The sequence below is a fragment of the Aulostomus chinensis genome, chromosome 2 (assembly GCF_037954235.1).
Source record: "Aulostomus chinensis isolate RoL2024-O1b breed Wild chromosome 2, RoL_Achi_v1.0, whole genome shotgun sequence".
NCBI lineage: Eukaryota > Metazoa > Chordata > Actinopteri > Syngnathiformes > Aulostomidae > Aulostomus > Aulostomus chinensis.
Window position 1 is genome coordinate 30,378,003 of NC_141321.1, and position 26,772 is coordinate 30,404,774.

Here is a 26,772-nt window from a genome sequence, read left to right on the forward strand (position 1 = left end):
GAGGAGGGGAGTACACACACTGCAACTTTATGAAACATGTTCACTATGGTATCATCACCATTTCCCTCATCACCTTATCTTTCTGAAATATTAACAGATAAGAGGAGGCTATATGGGATTCTTATGCCCAGTGGTTTCTTTTGCCTGCTGATAAGAGATAAAATTTTGTGCTCCAGGGCGTTCTGTTCAGTTCTGTACTCTTCTCTGGCCCACTTGCCCCTGTTCTATTAGTTACTCTCCTGAGAGGCAGAGCAGCAGCTGTCCTCGGCCAATCATCCATCACCGTGCCCTCTGGGTGTGAGTGCAGGAAGAGAGCAATGAGTAGCAATCCTATCTATCAGCCCCCAGAAGCCCTGATGCAGATTGCAGCTTGGTAATGAATTTAGTCTATGAACAACAGGTTTCGCCAAAACTGACTTTTAACAGCCTCACTTTACATTTTAAAGTATTATTCTTCACCTCAGTCCAGGAAGCGAAAGTGTTCGCCGACGTGTGTCTGATGTTAACAGATCTCAAAAAATGAATGGACTGATCTTGATTGGAAATATTATATTATTGGTGGAAATATTGGTGGTAAATGGAGGAAACTGAAGATCCTGGATCCTGAAAGGCTGTTCTTGGCCAGGATTTAGCCATTAGCAGTATATTTCCTTCTTGGCACACAAATTTGCTCCCTGAGAGCTTTCTAGTTTACTTTCTCTCTCAAATTCTAAAAAAGTTATCAAATGTTTTATTTATATGGACTAATGTTGCAGCTTTATGTTGTTGCTGCTGTCAGTTATTAATCAGAGTACCAACATGATCTTTCTGTGCTTTATGGAGTTTGTCTTTTAACTTGATTTGATTCAAAGAGGTGAAATCAGTTTCAGACCAACTTAACCAGGATTCACCTACTAGAAGACCAGAGTGGAATTATTTCTACTGCTTTACACACCAACACAAGTGATATAAACGACACTACAAATATAAATACCATGACATTCAAAATCCATGTCAGTTAACAATACATGTTCAAACTCCATTACGAGTGCATTTCAAATGCCTGAGATCTGACCAGTGTAGCGTGACACCATAATAACATTGACTTTTGCATTCTGGCCAAATATGCAGGAGACATGTAGAAGTTCTTCACCTAGATTCTCCAGTCAGGTCTGGTCCATCTGGTCTAGTTCTGTCCCCGGCCTCGGTTATTGGTCAGACTTTATAACCTTTTTCAGTTGTGTACAGCAGGTGCAGACAGTGAAACATGTATTTATCCTCACGTGTTATAATACGTCAGCGCTCGTGAAATACTGTGATCCACTGCTGTTGTGATGTGTTGATGGGATATATTTTCCCGTTCGAATGAAAATCACAGAAAATATAGCTTTCCCTACGGGGACGATAAAGCACCTTTCTGTGCTCGTGACAGTGTACTTGCATGGCTCCGGGCTTCAGGTTATTGGTTTAATAAACAGAATTATATTCACAGAAGAGCGAGTTTTCTTTGTTTGTTTTTGAATTTGTACATTTATACTTCGAAGTAAACTGGTTTGACTCCATAGACTAAAATACATCCAGCAATTACAGATCATGGTATGAAAATCCTCCCAGCAGTATGAAGTGTCTCACATACGTTAGTTTCAGCACATTTCAGTGAGATAATCGCCTACTGTGCTGAATGCTAACTTAAAGAGGAGGCTACAGTAACTTAAGAAAAATTGATGAAATATACTGGAAACAGAAGCATAGCATCGTCATCATCGACTCTTACTACTTCTTTGTCTTCCATCCTTCTTTTCATGATCGGGTTTTTGTGTTAAAGGTCGGCTTCTCCTGGTAAATATCGCCACTAATGGCCTTTTAATTGGGTTAACAGTGTTTAGCAGCAGACCAGAGGCAACGTAGCGGAGTAGCTAATCCCTCTTATGATAAAGGGAGTAAAATACACACAGGATATTATATTCATTATTATTGTGTTACCATTGACAACGTGCCTTGTATAGTGAGTCTGATGTCACTGGTGTGACTCGTGACATCACCTTCAAAAACCGCAACAGTACATTTTTCAAGAGACAAGAGGGAATGTACCTATGGACGGATGGTGAAGTCATTGATCAGTACTCTCAGCTGGCTCAGAGTGTTGAAGGAAACTAGACTATTATTATTCAGACACATTCATTTGACCTGAAAACCCTTTTTGCATTTATTGGTTTCCTAAATATGCTGCTGCCTGACTCGTGAATGATGAATACGAGGAGCAATAGTACTGTCGAGTGCGCTAATAAATAGAAACTAGAGTTCCTGACATTGGAGGATGTCTTTGGTGTGCAGATGGAGTTGAGCGCAAACACACATCTGCATACTCTAGACCAAGGGAACACGAGCGCATGACTCCTGCGCTTTTATCGGGGGTCTTCTGTTGAGCTCTTGGAGCGAAGGAGGCAGTGATGGAGTGGCCTGTTATTCTGCAGGCAGCCAGGGAGAATATCATTCAAGGGGCCTTCGTTTCATCACACCAGAGAAGAACAGCCTCATTTTTAAACAAAAACATTTGCAGGATGGATATGAAATCACCTTCTTATGCATGTGTAACATTCGTCATTTTTGTTGAGTGTGTGTATGTGTGTGTGGACAGCCGTGTTTTGAAACCGGTTCCATGGACTCCAGACTTTTATCTTTTCAGCGGAGCTCATCTGTCAGGATGGCTGCCTGATATGACTTTAATCAGCAAATTCAATAGGTGTATCCGGCTTATCGGGAAAAAAAGGCTCTCACACACTGTAGAGCTGCTGTTGAAAAGTGCTTCAGCTTAGCAGTGATCACAATGAGAGGAATATAAACGCACGGTTCTCTATTGTAGATCTATATACATTTATTCAGCTCCTGGATCTGATGCAGCCCTTAAAAGTTCCTCTGTTGTCTGTCTAATTAGGGCTGTGCAGGCTTCTTCCACCGACCATTCTGCTGGTTATGGAGGCCTGCCTACTGGGACATACTGTTTCTCACACAGTAAGCATCTTCTTTTCCCTAGATATCACTGCTGATATAGCTGTAATGGGAGCAACTGTGCAGTATTAGCGGTTATATTCATAATTGCAAGCAAACAGCTTGCTAGGCATCTTAGCCTATGACACGCTGAGCTCCAGTCTCACAGCACAAACAGAAACAAAGTCATGGCCGCAACCATTTACATACATTGACTCTTTTAATTCCCATATGCATACATCTTAATGGAAAGAAACAAACAGTAAAAGGAAATTTCTCCTCGCTCTAAATCCGACCCCACACTATCCATGACCCGCGTCTTCCCTGTGACGCCATCTAATGAGTCTCCTCTATTTTCTCGTTTGCAACCGTTCATTTTGTGTGCGTGCCTTTTAGCACGGAAGAAAAGTACCCAAGTGGGCAGCCTGAACACATAAATACCTGAAATAATCACTATGACTGTGTATCTCATTTATTCAGCTGGGATATCTTTGTATACTGTAGGTGGTACGCGCATGTAATGAAGCCATACTTCACTCAAAAAGTGTATTCTGCATGTCAGGAATTCACAAATATGCGCCTTGATCTCACACGTTTCATCCTCCACTTCGTGACTCCAGAATAAAGCTAAAAGCTAATAGTGATCCTCCCTACCAAGTAACAACAGAAAAACTGCCCAATAATGTCAGCTGGCAAACTCAAGTGGCTCATCCGCTGTGATCCACATCCTCTGAATCCAGCCATGCGCTCAGCAGTCCACCAACACATTGATTTCAGCTATAAACACACTAGAATACCTCTGAATGCGCTAGCTGGTCATAGTGAGCGGTACCACAGATGAGCACAAGATACCTGTTCACTGTATGGTGAACTCGGGTCTTGGTGCAGACCCCTGGTGAGGATCGAGGACCTCAGCAATGCAGCGAGGGTCGAGGTTGTGGAATGCCTTACGTTCACAATGGCTGACACACATGTAGAGGGAGTTATAGTTCGTGCTGTGTTCTAGCACAGCAGGGGACATCATTGGCCAAGTTCAAAGATGTTACCAAGACTCATAGCAATGGATTTCACATCAGATTGAAGGGGACCAATAAACTGGGTCGCTCCTGTGACAAGATTTTCAGGACTTTGTCAATCAGGATCATTTTCAGGAGGTGACACGGATCCTTCCCCATCGCTCTGGGCGCTGGTCATGTGTTCTCGATGAGGAGACGCTTCATTTCATCAATGTTCACAGACAACAGCTTCTAAAAATAAAAATCACTGTTGGAAAGTGTGTTTCTTGACATGTCAATACCATTCAGGCCTGTAGGCACTCTGTGAAGGTGAGGATAACATTATTGGTTAGTTTAATGCAGAGAAATGCAGGGATTTATACAAAACTTCAATGCGAGTCTCCTGCTGCAAACCTGTTGTTTTTCAGTCGCTGACGTTGAAACAAAGAACAGGCAACAGGATCCTAGTAGATTTACATGGGTGTTGTTTACAGTGCTGCCATGTAAATTTAGCACACGCCACCACCGTGTAATGCTGTGTTTAGAGGTCGTGGTCACCTCACATATTTTCTCGGAGATCACCATGCATGTGAGACCCATGCCAGCAACACGACATTGTACAAACTCAACAAACAAGCTAAGCGAAACCTGTGTCCTTGCTGTGACACAGCAGCTGGCCCACCATGGCTTAGTGGCTTCATGTCAGCACAGTCAAGCTGGATCAAGCCGTGACGGATGGAGGACAGTTGCGCCCCTTCTCCCCTGCTGTGAGCCATCCCACCTGACTCATTTGCTTGACCTTGACAGTGAAGTTACGGTGACAATGTAGATGTAAGCACTCTCGGGACACAACCTTGCTGCCACATTTACTAATTCACTCCAAGAATCCTCTAGCCCTGCCTCCCTGCGGCCTGCTCATTAGAGGAGGTGGTGTTTGCCTGTGTTGACAGGTTCCGCTGCATGCGAGTGGGATACAACTTCAAGACAAAGAACTGACAGTTTACGTACAAAAGAACTGGAGGAGGTTTTTTTTTTCCAACAGTGTATGTCATTGCTATTTATATGCCTGTGCTGCTACTGATCAAATACTGATTCTCATGGTACAGAGAAAATTATTTGAAAGTACTAATTTTGAGTAAATATTTCATCAAAAACACAAAATAACTAAAATTGTACTGCAGTTTCTATATGATAGCATGACGATGGTATGATTACAGATCAACTAATCTGATACTGTTATTGAAACGAGACAGACTCAAACAGCTGGATATCAGTGAAAAATCAGGCCAATCGCCTAAATTTAATCCCATGACATTAAAATGTGTATCGTCTGCATGTGCCAGTTGACCCTCAGGCCTTAATATTTATTCCATTTTCCTGTGCAATGTCAAGAAAACAGCCTTCAAGTCAAGTTTGAAGGTGCCTTTACATCCCAGGCTCTTAAACACAGAGTTATAGAGCTTATGAATTAACCCTGCTATCATATTCGCTGCCGACTGCTACCCTGATCCTCGGCATCAGGACTGAAAGAGTTAAATAAGAACATCCCTAGAATAAATCTCTCAGAGAAGACCAAAGTCCATGCTCTTTTGCCATCTTCATTCCTCTTCAGTGAGAGAATAAAGCCCCGAGGATGATATGTCCATGGAAACAGTCTGTATCCCTGCAGACCTGCATGGTAATTAGCTTGATGTTAGCCGTCTCTCCCAGCATATGGCACGTTAAGATTAAATATGCATGTGTTGCTTTGACGCTTCCTGAGTTTCTTTTAAGATGCAAAACCTGCTGGTTTGGAGAATAAATTTTCTTTATTGGTAAATAAAAGAAAAGTGGACAAGCTGACAGAAAACATAGAATTAGGAAGCTTAATTCTTGATATAATACAATAATAATTTTTAGGTTGATATTTTTTTTGTCTTATGGACTGACATGCCTGTGCTCCACATTATCCAAACTGTTGTCTCTCCTCCCGTCATGAGAGGGTTCAGCAAAGCAACATCCCAATCCAGGAAGCTGTTCAGGTGTGGAAGGTTGGAAGGCGACTGATCCTTGGCTCGTAAAGGTGGTAATGAGCTAGTCAGATGTAAGAGACTGTTGCTGATCCTGACTTGGCACAGCTTCCTCGACATTAGGCGACTGTTGCTGATCCTGTTTCTACGTTCAACTCCTCTGGCTCGCTGTCGCTTAGCAACAACAAGCATGTGTGTTCATTTTTGTGTTTTGTTGTTTGCATTATTTACATGTCTTTTTTAATTGAATTTGCATATAAAAGAAAATCTTTCCTGGGGGGCAGCCCATGGGAGCAGAGGGTGGGGGACATTTGGGGCCAGGAGATGTTTAAACAGGAAGTATGGAAGGTACAGTGAAGCTAAAAAAAGTTCCCCTCATGTAATATTGAAGAATCAGACAGCGAGTATCATTAAAATGATGAGGCGATAAAATTCCAGAGAAATTGGAAGAAAGGTGTTTAAACTCTAGCAAGGAACATCTGTTGATCAAACTAAAAATAGTATAATTTGATCACGTTTCCTCACTTCACCAGTCTATCTGTATTGGTTCGTCAATAATTCAGCAGTATTGCACGAGGGTATTGTGACTCAGTCCAGGAGGTGGCTGGAAATCATTTAAAGCTCGATCTTCAGGAGCTGCATGTCCGTAAGGGACATGTTAGTTAAGAAGACATCACAGCCGTTAAAGTGTTCAGTAGCATGACACGATGTGGCGCGACTACAGAAGAAGAGACCATTCGTTTATTACAAGTATTGTTTGACACGCTGCTCTCACAGGGAGCCCTGCACTGGCAGTGAAAGTAGAGGTGTTGTATGCTCTGCCCCCAGGGTGAACACTCCTCTCCCCACACAGATCCAGGAATAGTTTGATATTTCCCCTCCACAGCTTTTGATCCTGCTTTGTAAGCAGTGCAATATGAGGGAGAAAAATCCTGCTGTGAATTTTGAGAACACAGAGCGCCTGTGTTTATTGAACAACTGCAAAATGTGAAGAATTTCTCCTCTGATTACCCCACAGCCATTCACATTTGTCAGGGGAGAATGGCTGCGTTTGAATGCAGTACATTGTGGTATATTCTGCAGAATTTATTTGGCCTTCATTGAGTGGATTACATCTTGCCCGAATGCAATCTTTTTATGTTGGCCTCGCGCACAACTAATATGAACCGCACCTGCTGATACAAAAATATCAGTGGTATCGATGGTAAGCACTAAACTAAATGACCAATTTAACCAAATATAATTGCCATCGGCAACCCCACAAAGGGTTAACTCCCTCATGATGCCACTGGATGAGCAAGCTTTGTCCGCATTGTTCCCACTTCCTTCACACGCGGCTATGTGCTAGAGCGCACCGGAATGAATCAGAGGTGGTGCAGTGTTAGTCAGAGGCAGCCCAGCACTACCCGGGATCTTGTGCTGCAGGTGCATCGCCGCTTCTGCAATCATAATGTGATGGTGCTGCTGTCACATGAACCAGGGGGCACTTGGAGAGCACATTTCCTCCGCTAAGATGGTATGATGTCATCAGATCCAGATCGTTTACAAATCTAATCAATTGTTCCTCAAACTAAATTCTATCATCCTACCAAATATCATCATAATCTGTCCACAACTTTGAGTTATCCCGCACACAGAGAATCACACACCGGGGGTTATATCACGTCCTCATGAGAGGTAAACACAAGTCGAAGGCTCAAATATATATATTCAAAAATGGAGAATATTTTAATGCAAGAAATACAAATTCAGAGTTCAGTTTGATTCTTGATCCAGCACCTGCAGGAACGCAGTTGGATGTGTGTGACTGGCTGGTTAACTGACTAGCAAGAACAGGAAGAGTCTTGTTGACACTGTATGGTACAGACAACAACGGTTGGATGTATCAGCCTCAAACCAGCAGCCTGAATATTTCACTAACATTACCAGGTAACCAAGCTAGCGACCGAATGCTATGACAGGATGACTTGTACGGTGACTGTCCTGTCGTGAATTACCACCGTGCGACATCATAAGTGATGTCCATGCTTCAAATCGCGTGATATTATGAACTGAATGTGATCATGTGATCCCACTGTTACTGTGTTCCTGAGAGGACTGCAATCTCATATCATACAGAGCTGCAGGGAGTGTAATGAAAGATTTTATGTCCTGTCAGAATGATGTCCCCCCACCCTCGATACATTAGGAGACTCAACACATACTGGTCAATGATGGAAAAACTCTGGAGGTTAAATATTGTTTTGTGTTTTAATGCACTGAGCAATAAAATTTGGAGTTATCTTTTTAATGCAAAGCAATAAATGTTATTGCGCTGGCCTGCCTGCAAAATCTTCTGGTGTCGGTACTTCGGTAGGCTGTTGCGGTCTTCATATTCTCACAAAACTCCTGACGGGGCTAGTGGCTAAATTAATGATTAACAGTGGCAGACAACAAATACACGATGCTTTTATAAGTTCCTTCAAGTGCAAGTTCCCTATTACATGAGAGAAAACTAGAAGAGAACTGGGCCCCTGACAGCAGTGGGTCTAGCATTAAACCTTGTTTGAATCACCTTCTACTGCATATAATCTCTCCACAAAAGCCCCTGTGCCCACTGCTGTAATTACAGCTGCTTAACTTATCTATGATATGCAAACAAGCCCATCTTGATTGCTTGTAATGATCATAATTTTCCACTTAACTGGTAATCAGCTTTTCAGATGCGTTTCATCTTGTAAAAGAAAGTTTTTAAAAAAGGGACGAAACTAGAATGTAGTGTAGCTCTCCGCTGATTTAACATCTGCATCAAATAAAATGTAAATGGTGTGTACTGTAAAGACATGCTGCAATAAAAATTAGCGGTTGGAAGAAAAGACAAACAGCTTGTTAGACTGGATGAATTCTGATAAACGGTATAATATTCAACAAATCCAGGAATGCAAACAGATTCTCTGGGGTCAGCACAGTATTGAAGGATTTATAATTATGTGCCGGCTCCAATGTGTGAAACAAAGGGAGATTTCTGCCTCGCTTACAGAAGTGGCCTTTTATACTGAGGAGGATGAGAGTGGTCATAACGAGATGATGGCCTGCACTTGGATCCCTCTGGATCATTTAAGCAGAACTAAATGACCATCACTGCCCTCATACATCAGCCTAATAGCAGGGTTTTCCTCATGCACTTAACCCCCCTGTGAGTTTTAAGTATGTTGATAAATAGGAGAGTTGTACAATACCTCTGACGTGCAGCGGAGCTCTCAGAATGTCAATGCACGGACAAAGTACTTTTCTTTGTGCTGTTGTCCCCCGTTACCATGTGGCAGGAGGCGCCAGACAGACGCACACCAACATATTATTTCCTGAAGAGGTGCAACTGTTACGGTCCTCATGAAATACTGTGGGCGGCATGTAGCAGGTGGTTTTGACAGCAAGCAGGGCTTGATGGACCCTGGTTCCTTAGACAGGCTGCTACTGTTTTAGCTCCGCCCCTCAACCGCTGTCAAAACTACAAAACACAAATAACACTATAAGACAAAACAAACCTGCAGTAATATCAATTCAACCACATGACATTAACAAATGTTTAACATGACGATAGAATCACAGAAACCTGAATAGCACACGATAGCACACTCACACTCCAATTAGCACACGGTATCTCCCGGAACCTTAAACTGCTGCTCAGAGCATCTGGGGACTCATTTAACCTGAACACCCTGGAGAGGAGATGCCGCAGAGGTGAGCGACTCCAACACAAGCACCACACAATCTCTTGGAGCTCAATACTTATCCTATCATTTGGCTGAGCTAACTACAAAGAGCACATGTTCTGCTGACAAGCCAGCCAATCAAGCGCATGCTCGTCCCTGCAAGCTGGACTTCAATCTGTCCAGAGCACATGCAGTTTCATTGCAATTTAAATAAAACATTTACATCTAGTTAGTTTCTTCAATTACTGCTGTAAGTAAATCCTGCTGCATGCACAAAATACTTTCTACCAATGTCTTAGCAATGTAGAAGACCCTCATTAGTCTCCTCCTGTTGCTCCTGAGACTTCTGTCCAGAGCCTGTGGTCAAAGAGCAGTTTTGTGAGGTCATGCACTGACATGGTACAATTTTTTGGTAATTTTACAAGTTTCAGTTTTAATAAGTGACAGTTTTGAAAGGATGCTGCTAGCTTGTCATTCTAAAACAAATAAGATGGTTGCATTTTTGTTGCAAATGAACACAAATTGAAGAAAACATTGACTGATTTGAAAACTGTGTCCTTGTGGCACATCCAGGGCTGGTGAGGACTTCAGCCTCCTACGGTTTTAATCCAAGAAACTGCCAAATTCACACTGTTGTTTACATCCAATAATTCTTGCTCAGTCCTTGTCATCCAGCTTTACTGCCTTATAGCTGGAGTGTACAAGTTCATTAGCCAGACAGATGTGGCCACCTGCTGTAGATGCACCACACAAAGACTTCCACTTCCACTGTGATGGATTATCTTGGTCCAGAAGGTGCCAATTCAAATACATTTTCATACAATAGACTGTCACAAGTTGTCTTGAAGGGGAAAAAAAGAGGCAGTTAGAAACAATGGTAAGCTGAGAAAAATGGTGAGTAAAAATCCAGAGCTCATCAGTTCACCCAGGTTCTCCAGTGTGTGTGTGTGTGTGTGTGTGTGTGTGTGTGTGTGTGTGTGTGTGTGCCCAGCATGGGATCATTAAGGGCTGGAATGTTGCAGACTTTATGGGAATTGTATACATTTCAATGGATGGCAGATGATGGAATAGGACTCCTAATACAATGGAATATTTTCTAATGATAGGAAAAACTTGAGTCTGAGTGAGCTACACCAAAGTGAGGACGAGGAGTGCAGCGATCTTAGTCACAATACTTTAGCGTACTGTAGATGTCTAAACACCTTCATTTCACAGCATTTTGTGACACTTTACGGCCGCCATACTGCCTGATGGCACCTAATGGCACGCGGTCAAGCTTTCAGCATGTTACAAACTCTTACGTAAGTGGTGTTTTCTGAAATATCAGCATGAAAACACAGTCGTCGGGCTTTGTGCTGTAGCACCTAAAATTCTCTTAGAAACTCATGTAAACACTGTAATTGAAATATCACCTTTAGACTGCGGCAAATATTCGGATTATTACCGTCTGGGTAAATGCAGCCGGTGCGAGCAGCTGCATGTTAGCGTCACACCAAAATACAAGCACCAGAATTTTGTCCAGTTAACATGATCCAGGTGAAACTCAGCACACGAGTGCATGTACATCCAGATCGATACAAAGGAAATCTTGTGAGGGTTCAGTGCTGACAGTGGACAAGTGGACATTGTATGATGTCAGGAGTGAAGAGGCGGGGCTCGTCTCATTCTAAGAGCAATGCTGTCCTTGCTAGTTCAGTTGAACATCCCATTGTGAATTTTAACAACTCATCCCTTGAAGCAGGGAAACATCTTCACGACCTTCAAATTTGGGACCCACGTTGTTGACAGCGTTTGTTATCACCTGTGTTGACAACTTCAGGAAGCTACTCTTTACGTGCCGGACTGATATGGGGGGGCAGGACCTCCAGTGCCTGTGAAAAAGAAAAAACTATCAGCGCAAACTTTCCCCAAGCTGTGCTTGCTCTGATATCTTTATTGCCTGGAGGCAACTTGGATATTCACCAATCAGACAGCAGCACTGGACTAGATGATTGACAGCAGGACACCCACGGTACATGTAGCGTACCTGTCACAACTGCTGTCTTTTTGTTTCCCTCAGCATTTGTTAGATCCCTAGTATATCTATAATGGAGCAACTGAATATGAAATTTAGACTCTAGTACACATTTAAGTTAGCACAAGCATAGGACCTGTGTTTATGTGAGCAAATACAACTGGACGAAGTCTTCGGGACATTTATCTTATATTTTTATTGAATTTGTAAGACCCCTCACACTCATCTCACACCCTCAACTCTAAAGTTGTAGCTCGCAAAACGTGTGTTTGTGGTTCAACAAAATTTCACTGATTGAGTTACTGAGGAAAGAGTGTAAAGTGCAGCATATTTTTGGAACTCGGCATCACCGTGGATTCCTTCAGGCTAAAGCCAATTAGATTTCTGAGCAGTGAATTGTGCGAGAATAAGATCTGTGACCAAGGTTAAGAGACTTGAATGTTACGTTCAGCAAGAAAATCTTCACAAATTAACTTCCCCCTCATGAATTTTGGAGCTTCAGTTCAATCCTTTGAAATACAAATCTGACGTTATGCCATTAATGAGATCCACCACGGTCACATGACTACAGTGTCATCAACAAGTTAAGTTATGAATTAAGTCAAAATACCAGCATGCAGCCAATTCGCCTGGTCCACTAGAATGAACCGGACAGTCAATTTCTTCTTGGCCCGGTTGTGACACTCGTGGACGATAGTGTTTAACCCCTTGTGTGCTCTCACTCATACATAGATGAGTGTGTTTGTGGTTCAACAACAGCTCATGGGGTTGCAGCTTGTTTCACTCTAACTGAAAGTGTATTTTTGCATATAACGACGTAACCAGGGCCACCAGGGCCTTCAACCAAAACAACCGCTCATTAAAAAAAAAATACCTCTCTCTCTAGACACCCCTGTGATATGGTCTGTCCCTAGCAACTGCATGTCTCACCTATGCCAGGAGTTGGCCCGGTTACGCACTATAATTTACTGAGAAGTGATAGCATCGAGGTAGTAATGGCGGGAAATTCATATACAAAAGCATTGTAGCAAAAACAGCTCATTCTAGACTTTGCGAACTCAATCACAGATCTAAATCTGGCCTGATTATCAGAGCTCAAGAGGCGTATTTACCGGACATGAATGGTCTGTGAGCAGGTTTCTACTAATACTATTACTGAAGCCTCCAGTTTGAAGAAAAGGGTTGTGTTGTTTGGTTATGTACCACCCATGTGCATGTCTGAGGGCTAATTGTACCTCATCCTTCAGGATGCCTGTTAACATTACCAACTCAAAGATGTGCTGCTTGACACTTAAGCTGTTTGCAGATGGGTAATAAAGTGTGCTAAGCTCGTTTGAGCCGTGCCTTTTAAATGTTCTGCTCAGTGCCAGGGGAGCTATAAAAGTGCATCACTGCTCATGTGAGACACATTCTTGTGTGTAGCCAGAAATCAACGCGTAGTCTCTCCATCAGATTAGTTCATCCCTGTTTGCCTCTAAGATATATTAGAGTATATGCCATGGATGGATGGATTACTAATGTCATAAAATTAATTGCTATAAGTTATTAAAAAGAAATACTTCAGCTACAGATAGATGTGGAGCCTCTAGATTTACCATATGCCTAATAGGTTGTAGGCAAATTAAGATGTAATTGCAGAGAAAATAGAGCCGTTTCCAGATCGAAGACAAATAGAACACCAAAGGCTTCAGAGCCACATGCTACTAAAGCCTCATAAACCAAATACCACCGATTCTCCTTTATTACTTTAACGACTCACACACAGCAGACCTCCACAGTCATTAAAGGAGGGAGAATCTGTCATCCAAAAAGAGGACGAGGAAGGAAAAGACTGCTATTTGTTTGGACCATTTCCTCAACTAAGCATACTGTGAACTGTTCACTTCACAACTGAGATCAAAAACAGCGTAGAAAGTAAAACTCCCAGGGGAGGATCGCCCACACCCACCCGACACAGCCTGAAATACGAGGAGCAGCATGAGACTGCTATGAATTTGAATTATAGGTCCCTGATGATGCGATTAAGGAGAATATTAGTGTTTCTCTAATCAACTTGGATACATTAAAATTTCTGCACAGTAAAATTATCCTCTTTCCACTTTTAACCACTTTCAGCAAAGAGAATGTTAGGGATATTAGCTCCAAAAGCACCTGTCTTTGTGCCAGGATGAAGATTAGTGGACATCTCTCTCAGGCTCAAAGAAAGTCCCCCCCCCCCCCCCTTTGCCCCATGACCCCTCCCTCCATCTCTTTGCTTTCATTTGGCCTTTAAGCCTTCATTAGGAGGGTCGATATTCCACATAAACTCACGACCAGTGTCAGACACAATCTATAGGCTTTTACGTAGTTGTTTCTAGCCTCACACTGTATTTGCCTGATAAGGAGTCTAATGAGTGCGATTATCTCTGGTCCACATTTCAGACTCTTTGCGCTACAGTGTCCCTGCACCTCAGCTACCCTTGGAAACCTGTAACCTGCACCTGTAAACCCCTTAGCGAGTCCATGCCAGCTAATGAGGAGCTTCAGATTTCACAGAGGCCAAAATTAATTACGATTTTCTATTCAAATGAGCCCCCGATGAGTCATAAATGATGTTTGAGACATTTACATTATTTGTTTATTGCCCTGCCAGACTGAGTCAGCAGATGAAGTTGCATATTAGAGGAAGGTGGATCATCATCTGTGCACCCGAGCGCAGATTACAGTCAGCTAGTCCAAATGCCGCAGGGACTTCATTACTGTAAGCGCTCCTGATCACGAGAGCTTTGAAATCATTTGGGTATTTTTAAGACTTTGCTTGACTTTGTTAAACAGCTTTTGTTGAATTCATATAAACTGTAAAGACAATTTGGGGTTTTTATTCATTCAATGTTTAGTTTCCACAATGAGCCAGGAAGTCCCAGTGACATGTGTTGTATACTCGAGAGCCAAATGAAGCCGTGTATAATTACATGTACAACACAATCTCTCTGTAGTCATGTGATATTCCAAAAGCCTATGGGAGCCTATCCCAGCGGCTTTTGGGCGAGAGGTGGTGTTCACCCTGGACGGGTTGCCCGTCCATCGCAGGGCCAACACATATAGACAGACAACCATTCACACACATTCCACACCTACGGTTAATTTAGATTAATTAGAGTTAGCATATCAATCAGCCTCGTCCCCTCTTAATGTCTTTGGACTGTGGGAGGGAGCCGGAGTATAAGAGAGAACCCACACAGGAACAGGGAGAACATGGAGACTCCACACAGAAAGATCCCGTGATGGAGCCGGGACTTAAACTCGGAACCTTCTTGCTGTGAGGCGACAGTGCTGACCACTGCACCGCCGTGCCACCCAACCTAAGAATAATTCAAGAGTTTAAAAAAAACAAAAACAGAGAGTTACAGTTGGAAATGAATGAGACTGAAACCTCTCCCTCTGCAGTGTGTTCCTTGGGTCCAGCCACCAACCTTCGCCCTGATGCAGACTTCCCAGTGTGTAAACAGTAATCACCCCAGATTTTGAGACATTATTTAACCAGGGATGCGGTGCAAGCACGGCATTTACTTCCAGTTGGAATGCGTTACCAGGACGTTGTGCTGACTGTCACAGAAAGAAAGGGGGGAAAAATGGAAATTTGTGTCCATGCACACAAATCAATAGATTAAACTTAAGCAGAGAAGCACATTGAGCGTAGAGGCTGGTAGAGGAGCTGATGCAGACTCTTTACAAAGCTTTGCAATGGATTGTGTGGACCATCGAGCGAGTTAACTGGCTGCTCCCACTCCGGTCAGAAGGCAGATTTACAATCACCTTGAAAGTCAGACATCATACTGTCATGTGATCAATGAAAGAAACCATCTCATCAAGACTTCAAGTTGTGTGTTTGTGACATCGGTGAGTCTCAGGGTAGCATTGATTCTTCACATGAAACAAACACAAAGTTTTTAAGCAACTGTTATTAAAGGTGTGACATACTAAGGTTATCAAACAGTGACAACGGTCTCTAACACTCAGTATTTGTGTGGATGAAAACCTCCTGCCAGCAGCAAACAATCACCATAGCAACTATGAATATAATATTTCTTCCTGAGGAAAAAGAATTGTAAAGAGCAGTTTGACACTTTTTAATAAAAGATGCTGGTCTACTGCACCACTCACTTGTGTATGCAGGGACAAGTTATGCCGCCCTGGATGCCAGACAATGACCCGAGAGTGCCACGCTAAAGGCTGGAAGCTCCATTCTTCATTTAATTAATCACTTAATTCCAGTTTTACAGTCTTTTTTTGGTTGCTGCTGAAAATCCTGCAAGCAGAAAGCAATCTGATTTTATAAAAACAAGTCTGCCTTTACAGAATGAATCAGAACTTCATTATATCTCACCCCATTTTGACCCTTAACTGAATGTAACAATCTCCATCAAAAATCTCCCCCTGACGTCTTTTTCACGGCAACCCAGAAAGAAATCTAAACCATGAAACGGAAGCTAATGGTGTTGGCACGCTAATAGAAAACGGGATGATATTTGGAAGGGCCCCTAATTGAATGCCAGCTTTGATGTTCTAACCGTGTTGAAAAGAATCCGATGTTCTTGAGCCACTAATTTCATTACCCTGAATCAAGGAGCCCCCTCACTCAACACGCCATTAAATATTTGTAGTCAGTCTTAACATCGTCACTTCAGTTAGAATTTATCTCAAGACGTCATCGAGACTATATGCAGGCAAACATTTCAAGTAGTGTTGAGGAGAAAAAATAAATATATACATTTGAATTGGGTGATCTCACTAAGAAATTCATGACTTAAGATGAAATATTACATTATTGCCACAAGCAAAGACATCAGAAAAAAAATATAATCTCTTTAATTTAAGTTTTTTACCCCGGGTGGAAAGTGGAAGCTCACTCATGGAAACACAAGGATGATTCAAATAGTATGCTTTATGATTAAGAACGATACGAACGATAACATCATGGTGCGGTTATAAATACTGACAACGTAGATAGCAAGACTTAGGGGATCAAATCTCGAAGGAAACTACAAAACTGAAACTTGATCAGGGTGAATTGTACGCTTGGTTCATGGAAACTGTCCTCCCCACGCTCAGTTTCCCAGATTACATGCACTACTGCGGCGTGTGTAGCTCACATCCTCAGACATCTGGGTAGTGTTGGTTTGGGCACTGGTGTCCGGGGGGCACCCACTGGTTCGTCCTCTCTTTAATCCAGTGCACAAATTCAAGTGCATGAGACTGACGTTTGACCTCAAACATTATTTCAGGTCATCCAGCGGATGTTTGCATCTCATTTGAAGGACTTCTTGAGACTTCATACATCCGGGTGCACATTTAGAAATATTCGCCTCAACTCTGCCTTCCTGTTTTTCGCTCTTCAGTGATTGGCTAATGGTTGACTGACCACTGTGCCAACCATTGTCTAATCAATAACGAGGATATAATCAGCCTTTTGTAACACCATCCCCTCCACTGATTGAGCTGTACTCTGGGTTTGATTTAATTGGACTGACTGCTAGCTGGTGAAAACACATTTAGAGGTGTTTCAAAGAACAGCTCCGGTATGAGAAGGGAAGGATGCAGAAGAATATTTCACTTGAGAAAGGCTGGAAAGGGCTCGGGTCTATGATGCTGCAGGCTCCTGCGATGTAAAGCTTGAGTCAGTGCTGCAATGAACAGGGGAAATACAGCTGATTGGACAGAATGCTGCAGAAGTGACAAACTCAAAAATAATGCCATTACCCATTTAGCTGTGCTTGAAACTCCTGACAAGTGGGGGTTGCAACACCTCTTTGTGTGAGCTTCACTAATGGGTTTGTGACGCACTTTCTGAAGTTTATTTTTAGTAAACGTGATAAAAAGTATCTTTAAATTATTTCCAAATAGTGTGAGATCCATAATAACTCCAGCCCGTCAAAGTTCAAGCAAATTGAATGTAGAGTTAATGGAACTTCTTAACAAAACACCATTTGCAATTTCCTCTTCAAGCCTCAGTGCCATTTCAAATGACTTCCTGCATCTCATTTTGTGAAAATTATTTGCTCTGTGCTGAAAGATTTCACTGTGACTCTGTGTTGCATCTCTTCTCCTTCAACAGCTAGAAAAATGTCTCGGGCAATTAGAAGTTGGGGGCTCTTCATGTTTTTAGAATATGTCAGTCTAGAAAATACCTGGCCTGGAGGATTTACGTTCACTAAACGCTATAATTGAAATTACATTAGAGAGCATGTTAGTAAGGACGGAATGAAAGTGTATTCATCGCAGGTTCAGAGTAGTTGGTACCTCTGTAGGTTCTGTTTTCAGCGCCATTCGTCTGGCTGGATGTCAGCACGGGTGCATGGACAAGTGATTTATCACATAGCTTGATGCAGGCGTGGAACATGGGCCAAGGAGGAGGGCATCACGGTCTCGAGCACATCTAAGCTTTCATTAGAGCCGGGTTAAACTAGGTTTGTACCAAACATTCATGAAATAATTTCAAATTAGCAGATTTTTTTTTTCTTTAAGAATCAGCCACAAGGTTGCTTTATTGTGAACCAGTTGTGTCATTTTTCACTGCACTACTTAACACTGCAGACAACAACCTGAGGAAGAATGAACCAACTGCTTGCAGCAAGGATGCACGGTCTATTTATGACCTGCTCTGCTTCGTCCTGCAGAAAAGCTCCAGGGATTGCACCTCCTTTTTTGGGGGAAAAAAAAAGGAAAAAAAAGAAAGAAATGACATTTCTAACATGTCTTCACCTTTGGCACCAGCAGGAACTATTGGCCACAACCTTGCAAGATAATTGTGTCTGCAGTCCAAAGCAGATGGGGGAGGGGACTTTCTCTGGGCTGTTTTTGGCCTCCCAGGCAGAGCTGTAAGCCAGCCCGCTCAGCTCTAATGGTCTTCGTGCTTGCCTGGCTGCTCTTGGCATTAGACACAGACCTTTATTACCCTGCAGGAAGCCGCTTCATTATGGCCATGCTCCACTCCTCTGCAAACTTTCGATTTCTTTTCTCCCCTTGCTTATTACCAAAGATTACAAAAGAGAGTTTGAAGGCTGAACCGATCTGATGATGTAACATTTCTCAAATGAGCCGGGACGCCAGTCAGGCACATTTCCCTCAGGAGAAGCCTACGCCTTCTCTATCCAGGATGGGGTGGAGGTAAATGAATTATTTTTCTTGTTTTATAAATGAAAATGACTTTAGTGACAATACATCCTGACACAACAGGCTTCCACCTTGGAGTAATTGGAAGTTAGAAATGAAGTGGGGAAGAGATCAATGACACCAAGTGACGTGGTCTCTGTAACCAAGGGTTACTGCTGCTGGTATTTCTGTGAAACTATTTTTGTAAAAACATTAATAATCTCTGGTGTCTGTTGCTCAGTGAGTCATAAGAGGCGGTGTCACTGTTGAAGAATCACCACGCAGGAATCATAAGAGAGTGACTAAAGATAGACTGTGAGGAACATCTTGCTAACAAGATATCAACTGATACTCCTGACATTTTGAAGGAATCAAAGACCGCCTGGAAGGGAAAAGTAAGACTGCAGTACAATGCAGAAAAGAACACAGGGATGAAGTTAGAACTTGGAAATGACTTCGATGAAATCTGAACGTGTGCTCGATGCAGTGATGGTATGGAATGTAGGCTGATGGCAGGAGGAGGAAGCAGGTGCACAAACACAAGCAGGGGGAGTTAGATTCGTTTTCAAGACAAATGAAGACAACGCGGTTCAAACAGCCAGAGATGATTTGCACACCAAACAACCCTCCATCCAAGACCACATGTTTCATAACCACATATCAAAGGCAACTTGCGTGACAAATAAAGTGCTTTTCATCAGTTAGTCACCATTAGATGTCTTGAATTCTCTCTTTTTTTTGTACCCTGCATGACTTCTCTGTGAATCCAGCCACATATGAGCTGCTCAAAGATGATACAAAATGTCGTCATTTTGTGTAATCCAGAGGGATTCTCAATACTTCCCAAACACACTCCCAAAATTCCAAAAACACAAAAAGCACATTCTTTTTCTTTACAATGTGTCATCTATTTTATTTCTATTTCAATTCGCCAAACTGTGGTAATGTATGTAGTTCATTATGCACTGTTAAATATTTTATTTTCATATCTACTAGTGCAAAGTATCTTTAAGTGTGGCAAAAAGCTCCAATAAATAAAATGCAAGATTAGTATTATTATTATTTTTAATTGTAGTACTCGTACTAGCACTAGTACTAGTAGTAGTTCCAGCCCAACAACTGAACGTGTCAGCTGGTCTCGCTCGGTCACACTCGTGTCAATGAGAAACACCGGACCTGTTTTAGTTAATTTAGGTCGTTTTTAGCTCTAAAGGAATTCAAGTCAAACGCCGAATGCGAAATGACAAATAACACTTTTTTAGGTGAAACATCACTTTCACACATAAGCAAATTTTTCCTTTAATTACCTGTAACATGCAAGGAAATGGGATTTTTGTTGCATACGAAAAAGTAATGTGATGTGACTGAAATTCCCTCAGCTGTTTTCATACATGCTGAAATAGATATTTTAAAAGAAATAAAGTGATTCTGACGCTTGTTTGGCTCTGATTAAGGCAGATAATGAGACCGAGGCTGAAGCGAACAGGATTTACAGACAAGCCTAGAAGATTGTACGACCTTGAGAGGTTGGACAGACCTGCCACGGGGGAGAATCTGGAGAATCCCTCTTCAAACTCAGCACATCTGCTCAAAAAACATCATCTGAGCATTTTAGAAATCTGGCCAAGCTGCGTTTTCCCGCTGTACCGAAATGTGCTGCAAATTCAGAAAATACAGTTGAGGTCAAGCCGGCAGCAACACAGAGCCGAGAAGGTGAAATATCTTGTAAGTGTGTGTGCAAACATTATGGTTACCTTGAACCACTTAGACACAGAACTCCTGTGAAAGACCTGGATTCAATCACAATCAGGATGTCTAAAACAACACTTAATGGCAAACACCATGAAAACACACTGTCACAGTTACAGGGACCCAAAGAGTGATCAAGACCAAGATGGAAACTTGACACCATCTTAAACCTTGGGAACACATCAACATGCTCAAGATGGTTATAGACTACACAGGTAGTCCGGATTGATGGAATTTCCATAACAAATATATATTTTTTGGTCTCTTGTAGAATAATTAGTGAAGTTAAATGTTCAAAAATAAAGATATTATCAATTGTGCTGACAAAAGAGGAGAAAACATCTCCACAGTGAAAGAGGAGAGGGCAGATCTACCTTCCGTCTTCATTCTGCTAGAGGTAATATACTTGAAATATTAGGTATGTTAAAAGGTTGAGGAAACTGAGCGATGCTTTAATAGATTGTTACTTTTTGACAAAAACATTTCTGCATGTTTTCGGAGTCATGGTCCCGCTTCTGCTCAGCCCAGCATTCAGAAGCCAGTGGCAGCGGCTTGTGCTTTCTGCTCCCATCTTAAGTGATAAAGCTGGTGATGTATATTAAATGACATAGGTCTTCATAAGTGTCATTGTCTCCCTGGTGTGATGCAGACAAATATCTGCTCTCCTTTCAGCAGCTGCAGCTTTCTCTCTTTTATCACTGCTGTGGTACCCTGAGATCCGCCGGCTTCTGGGGCATAAAAACCTTGTGTAGCTTCCTCGTGCGCGTGGAAAAAAAAGAAAAGAAGATGAAGCAAAAGGCATCTGCTTTCCTCGACAGTGTATGGGGGTCAAAGCAGGTGCGTATGTGCAATCCCGTGCATATTTTTGGGAACAGAGTGCAATCTGTCAGAGGGCTCCTCCAAGGAATATGAAATATAACGCAGTGGAGGTGTGAGAGGGCCTAAAGTCACCGTCAGTGTTATTCATTCATACAGTCACTAAGTTATTGACATCTGTGTGCTTCCTTCTCACTTGCTTGATTTGACAGACATGTTGGATTTCCATGTGAACACTTGGATGCCTGCGTGTGTTACATCTAACGATTGTTCCCAAAGTTAAAGGAACACACCAACATTTAGGACAGTACACTAATTTGCAGTCCTCCTCCGAGCCAGACAAGATGATGGACGCCCTTCTCTCCATGCATGAGGCCAAAGCTGAACGCTAGTTAGCTTAGCACAATGAAAGGTAGTGAATAAGCACATTAGTGTACCTCAAATGGAAGTCAAACACATTTGTTTCCAAAACAATCACCGGTTGCAGTGATTTGACATGAAACCTAAAAACTTAAGCAAAGACCTCACGTTTGTTGATGACTGGATGAGCGACTGCTACCACCAACCCTGGCTGATGTTTGGTACAGAGGATCAGCCTAATTACCTCTGGACAAATCCAAAGTACTAACCATTCCGGAAAACACAGACAAGGAAACTCCAGTTTATGGAAGTTGAGCATTTCAACTCAGGAAAAGTGAGCAATTCTCACGTCGTCACGACGTCCTGGTGTGCCAGGCAATGTACCTCAAAGATCTCAGACAGGCTTTCAGAAAACACACTGAATATAAATGCGTGAACCCAAACAGGTTTAGCTATTATATTAAGCTATACAGCTGTATTTTCCATTAAATGTCAAGTATCTCTCTATTGTTCTGAAGACTTCTGGTTATGATTCCTGATGCCAGTAACTCAGATTCCTCATACCACTTTCCTATGAAGAATTACAAAAAGAGAAGTTGTAGTTTTCTGCAGCTTTTGTATGAACCACACGTCAAAAACAAACATTTTAAGGTAGTGATTTTTTATATGCACGAGACACAATGGCTGTTGATGTTTATTTATACCACTGACCTCAGCATGCAATATTTAAAATTCAAGTATTTTCAATACTAATGGCCTGACTACCAAGTAGCTTCAATCTGCTGTGAAGCATATCATTACCGCAGAGCTGCTCTCTAAATTTGTCTGAATGAAAAGGGTGAAAATTACAAACTACATTAGGATAACAAGCCCATAACAATACATCCATCCATCTATCTATCTATCCATCCATCTATCTGTGCTCAGCACCACTGCATGCTTCTAAAGCATTCTTTGTGGGTTCAGTCGGTTATGTGTCCTCTCGCTGCAGCTCATTCCTCACAGATTTACGATCTGGTTTTCAAAACTGTTTGAATGCGGCGTAGCAGTGACAGTTGGAGCCAAATGCAGACAGAAACATACAGGCAGGAATTGAAGATCTTGTGCTCTATTTCTCAAAATAGTAAAAAACCCAAAACTTAAAAAAGTAAGGACACTAGAAGACACCAAAAAAAAAAAAAATCAAAACACTGCTGTGCAAACTGGCTGATTGACAAGAATCTGAAAACTGCTGAGCACAAAAACTAAAACACAAACTCAACCAATCACACAATAAGAAGTTATGTTACGTTACCATACGATCCAACGCTGTGGCGGAGGACCGATCACCTGACAAGACGTGATCACAGGAAAGAGGCGGGAAAACAGAGAGAAATGGGAGGCGAAGCTGACGAAGACTCAAGAGGGAAGTGAACTTCATTTTGTCTAGACAGCAACTTTCCACAATGTCTAAACTCAGGAAAACAAGGTGTCCAAAAACTGGACGTGAGTTCATGATCATAAATAAAGCGTCAAAACTAAAAATCATGTACGAAACAAGAGTCAGACATCAAAATACAAAAAGTCTGAACTGATTTACTAGTTGCTGTCCAGATGGGATTGCAACAAAATTGCTTAGTGAAATGTTGACATCTTAAAACCAAACACAACATTTTAAAGTTTTTTTCTAATGTTTTAGTCTTTAAGCCATATTTCACCCCAAATGTGTTTTAATTGCCTTTCCAAGTCCTCAAAAAAAGGTGTGTTAAGATCAAAAGGATGTTTGGTTTTTTTGCCATCTGCGTCTCTTCTTTGCGACTCCAGAATGCAGAGAGAGACGACCACTCACATTAATCTTGAAGCTAATGGCTACTGACGGCTAACAGCCGCTCCAGCAACAAAACCGGATCGCAACAGCCCAAACCATGTCACCAACCTACCCAGATCTTTTAAAGCCCACGTTTTCTTTATGGATAACTGAGTATATGGCTGGATAAACTCACAACACAACTAAAGTATAACCCACCCAGTTCATCGCTCTTTCACATTTGCTAACACGATCAGTTAAACCAACTGTTGTATTACCCGTCCATATTCATAGTTTAGAACTCAAATCAAAACTTTGTCGATGACTGAGCTGGATAAAGAAGACATGGACAGCAGACACCGTGCTTGAGAGTTAGTAAACTTTAGTTTTTGACCAGTTTTGTTGTTGTAGTTGCTGCTATCCATGAGTCACTATTAGCTTCAAGCTAAATATTTGTCTTTTCTATACTCTGGAGTCACAGACAAGTGATGCAGCAGGGAACAAGAACATCTTTATGAGATCGAGATGCTTTTTTTTTTTTTTTTTTTTTGGAGAAGTTGAAATGCAAACTATACTTTCTGGTGGGTGGAGTGTCGCTTTAAGATATTTTGTGAATACTGTTCCTGATTGAGATCTTCTCATCCATTCCTCTGCAGCGGTGCACACCAGTTCTTCACTCCTCGCCAGATCAGCTTATCACTAATGTGGTATGACACCTCTTCATCTCTTGTGCAGTTAGTGTTTGTCTGACTGGAAGTTTGTTTTCCTGTGGAGTAACTTTCATCTACCTGGCTGTGTCCCAGGTTCACCTTGTCCGCCCGCCTGCCTGTTGTCTGCCTCACCCTCCCATGTGTATGTGGATTCCGGACTCGTTGACCTGCATACCATCTGCCCTTCCTGGCTCTGGGTTTCACCTAACTTGTCTGTCTTGCTTTCAGTAGCCAATGGCTCGTATTCAAAAGCCTGTACGTACCAGACAGATAAAAGCCTGTACGTACCAGACAGATAAAACCTTCACATTTTTGCTCTGGAATTGGACCTGAGTCAGATTCCTACTTTTTGGCCCAAATTTACATTGATCACAGAAGTGGGCACATAATTTTTGCTACATTTAATTGACAAAGCAAGTCAAGGAGCACTCTCAAGGCCAGCGGGGATGATGGAGATCGTATCCTCCAGGAGAGGCTGAATACTCTGTCATGAGCTGTGCTGACAAAATGTAAAAATGTGTCTCAAGGCTTCTCACAGGCTGTAAATCTGACAAGAAGCAAACTGTGCAGCCGCTTGACCTTTGGACCTGCTTGATGAGGGGGTAGTGTACAGGGTTTGTCATGGGAAATAGAGACACAAAGTTGATGTAGTGTGTTATAAGATAAGCACGATGTGAGGCTGCCTCACTTGCACTCACACTAAGTCAATATAGATGCAGGCGGGGATGTTCTATGACATCTTGGCTGCTGTGTCCTTCACCATTGTTTTCAAGCTGACCGCACCATCTGTCACATAGACGGAGCTTCTGCAGCTCAGTGACAGAAACACTGTTGCATGCCTCTGATTCACTCACCCCGTTTTACTACAAGCAGTCTAAGAGACACTTTCCTTTTTGAGTCAAAAGAGCCACATATCTGACCCCAAACAACCGCGGTAAAACACACCCCTAAACTTGCACTAACACTAATGAGGAAGATTATTTTGCTCCATTTAAATGTCACAGTGAAGAGAGAGAGAGATGAGCCCATTTACATGTCCCATGCCCTGGTAAGGTAACTATCCTTGGCTTTGACTTGACAGGGTCAGCCTGCTGTGGCATCGTCTTCTCTCGAGACATCATTAAATTTCTGTTTCCAGCACCTGAGGCTCTTTGGGGCATCTGATCACGTCCCTCCCTCTCTCCCTGACTTGTGTCCTCGAGACCTGGCTCAAATTTTGAAATCTAAAGTTTCTCCCAAGACTGGTCACCTTTTATTCAGTCAGCTTTGGTGATCAGTCTGCGTTGGATGGCCTTGTCCCATCGTCACAGTCCTTGTCCTAGATTGTGACACCGAAAAGGACAGCTGCATTAAAAGCCACCAAGATGAAGTGGTCTGCTCTACAAAGGCAAAATAAAAGTGCCCGTGTTTCCTTCTTCAAGGTCATAACAAGTGTTTGAAATTAATAATAGCAGCTAAATGACACTAACGAAAACAGAACAGTAGCTGGGGACGGAGCGCTACGAGTAACGTGCTCCAGTCACTAATCATGTATGTGAGTGTCTCATTCAAGTGATACTTCAACCAAAAAGTGACTTTTACTTTTTCAGGTACTCGTTAAAAAGCTCAACCAAGATGTTTACGTTTTGTTTTTTTTTACCCTCAAGCATGACTTCTTTCTGACCCCAGAATGCAGACAGAGCCGGCCACATACATTTAGCTTGAGGTTAACTGTGTTTTGCGGCTAACAGCTCCAGCATCAAAACAGCCCCGAAACATCAGTTTCCAAACAATTACGCTTCCAGTTCAGTGCTTCCATGAACACAGCCTGATCACCATAGCTGATGGAATTTGTCGTGAGTCTTAGTTTATTTTTTTAGCTCAAATCAAAGTATTCATGGATTACTGAGGGTGCGGCTGGATAAGGAAGATGTGGATTATACTGGATGATGCCCTTGAGAGTCTATGAACAGAAACTTGTGTTGTTTTAAAACTAAATATGTTTCTGGCTCTTTCTGCATTCACAACAAAGCAAAGTAGGAGGGGAAAAAGGTGTTTGTGAGCTCATGACAGTAATTTGTGAGTAGTTGAAGGGCAAACCCCAATTTTTGGATGAATTATTGCTTCAACCTTCTAAATGTGATACACACATCTTTGTTTCTCTGACCAGTTGTTGCCCTGTTATTCTTGTGCTCCAAGAGTTAATACCCAACAACAGTGTTCATTGTATTCACGGCACGATTGTAGTGGCCGGTGCTCACAATCCACTGAGTGAGTAAATTCAACAGATAAAATGTGGATGTGATTATTCCGTCCCTCCTGTGTCGAGCACACCGACCTTGTTCAAACCTGATGAAGGCAACAAGGTGGAAGGCAGAAAATTACAAATATGTAGCTGCTGCTGTTATCCAGCTACAGTTTCTAGGGGACTTGAGTAGAAGATGCTGCGTTTTGATGGACACAATGTCACAAGCCTGTAATTTGCAGCGACATTCTACGTCCCATTTTCAGCCTCACACATATTTAGGCCATTACTGACCTTCACAAGCCAGCAGTGTATTGAA

At 42.2% G+C, this 26,772-nt stretch overlaps 1 protein-coding gene and 1 long non-coding RNA gene across 3 annotated transcripts in view; one reads left to right on the forward strand and one right to left on the reverse strand.

The window, feature by feature from the left end:
* chst8 (carbohydrate (N-acetylgalactosamine 4-0) sulfotransferase 8) overlaps positions 1 to 26,772 on the reverse strand; it is a 227,987-nt gene that overhangs the window by 177,260 nt on the left and 23,955 nt on the right. The gene's annotated exons all lie outside the window — the stretch shown is intronic.
* LOC147269706 (uncharacterized) lies at positions 18,700 to 26,233 on the forward strand. The gene is made up of 4 exons (XR_015111557.1): positions 18,700 to 18,823; positions 21,230 to 21,394; positions 24,176 to 24,226; positions 24,323 to 26,233. It is a non-coding gene; the product is annotated as an uncharacterized LOC147269706 (long non-coding RNA).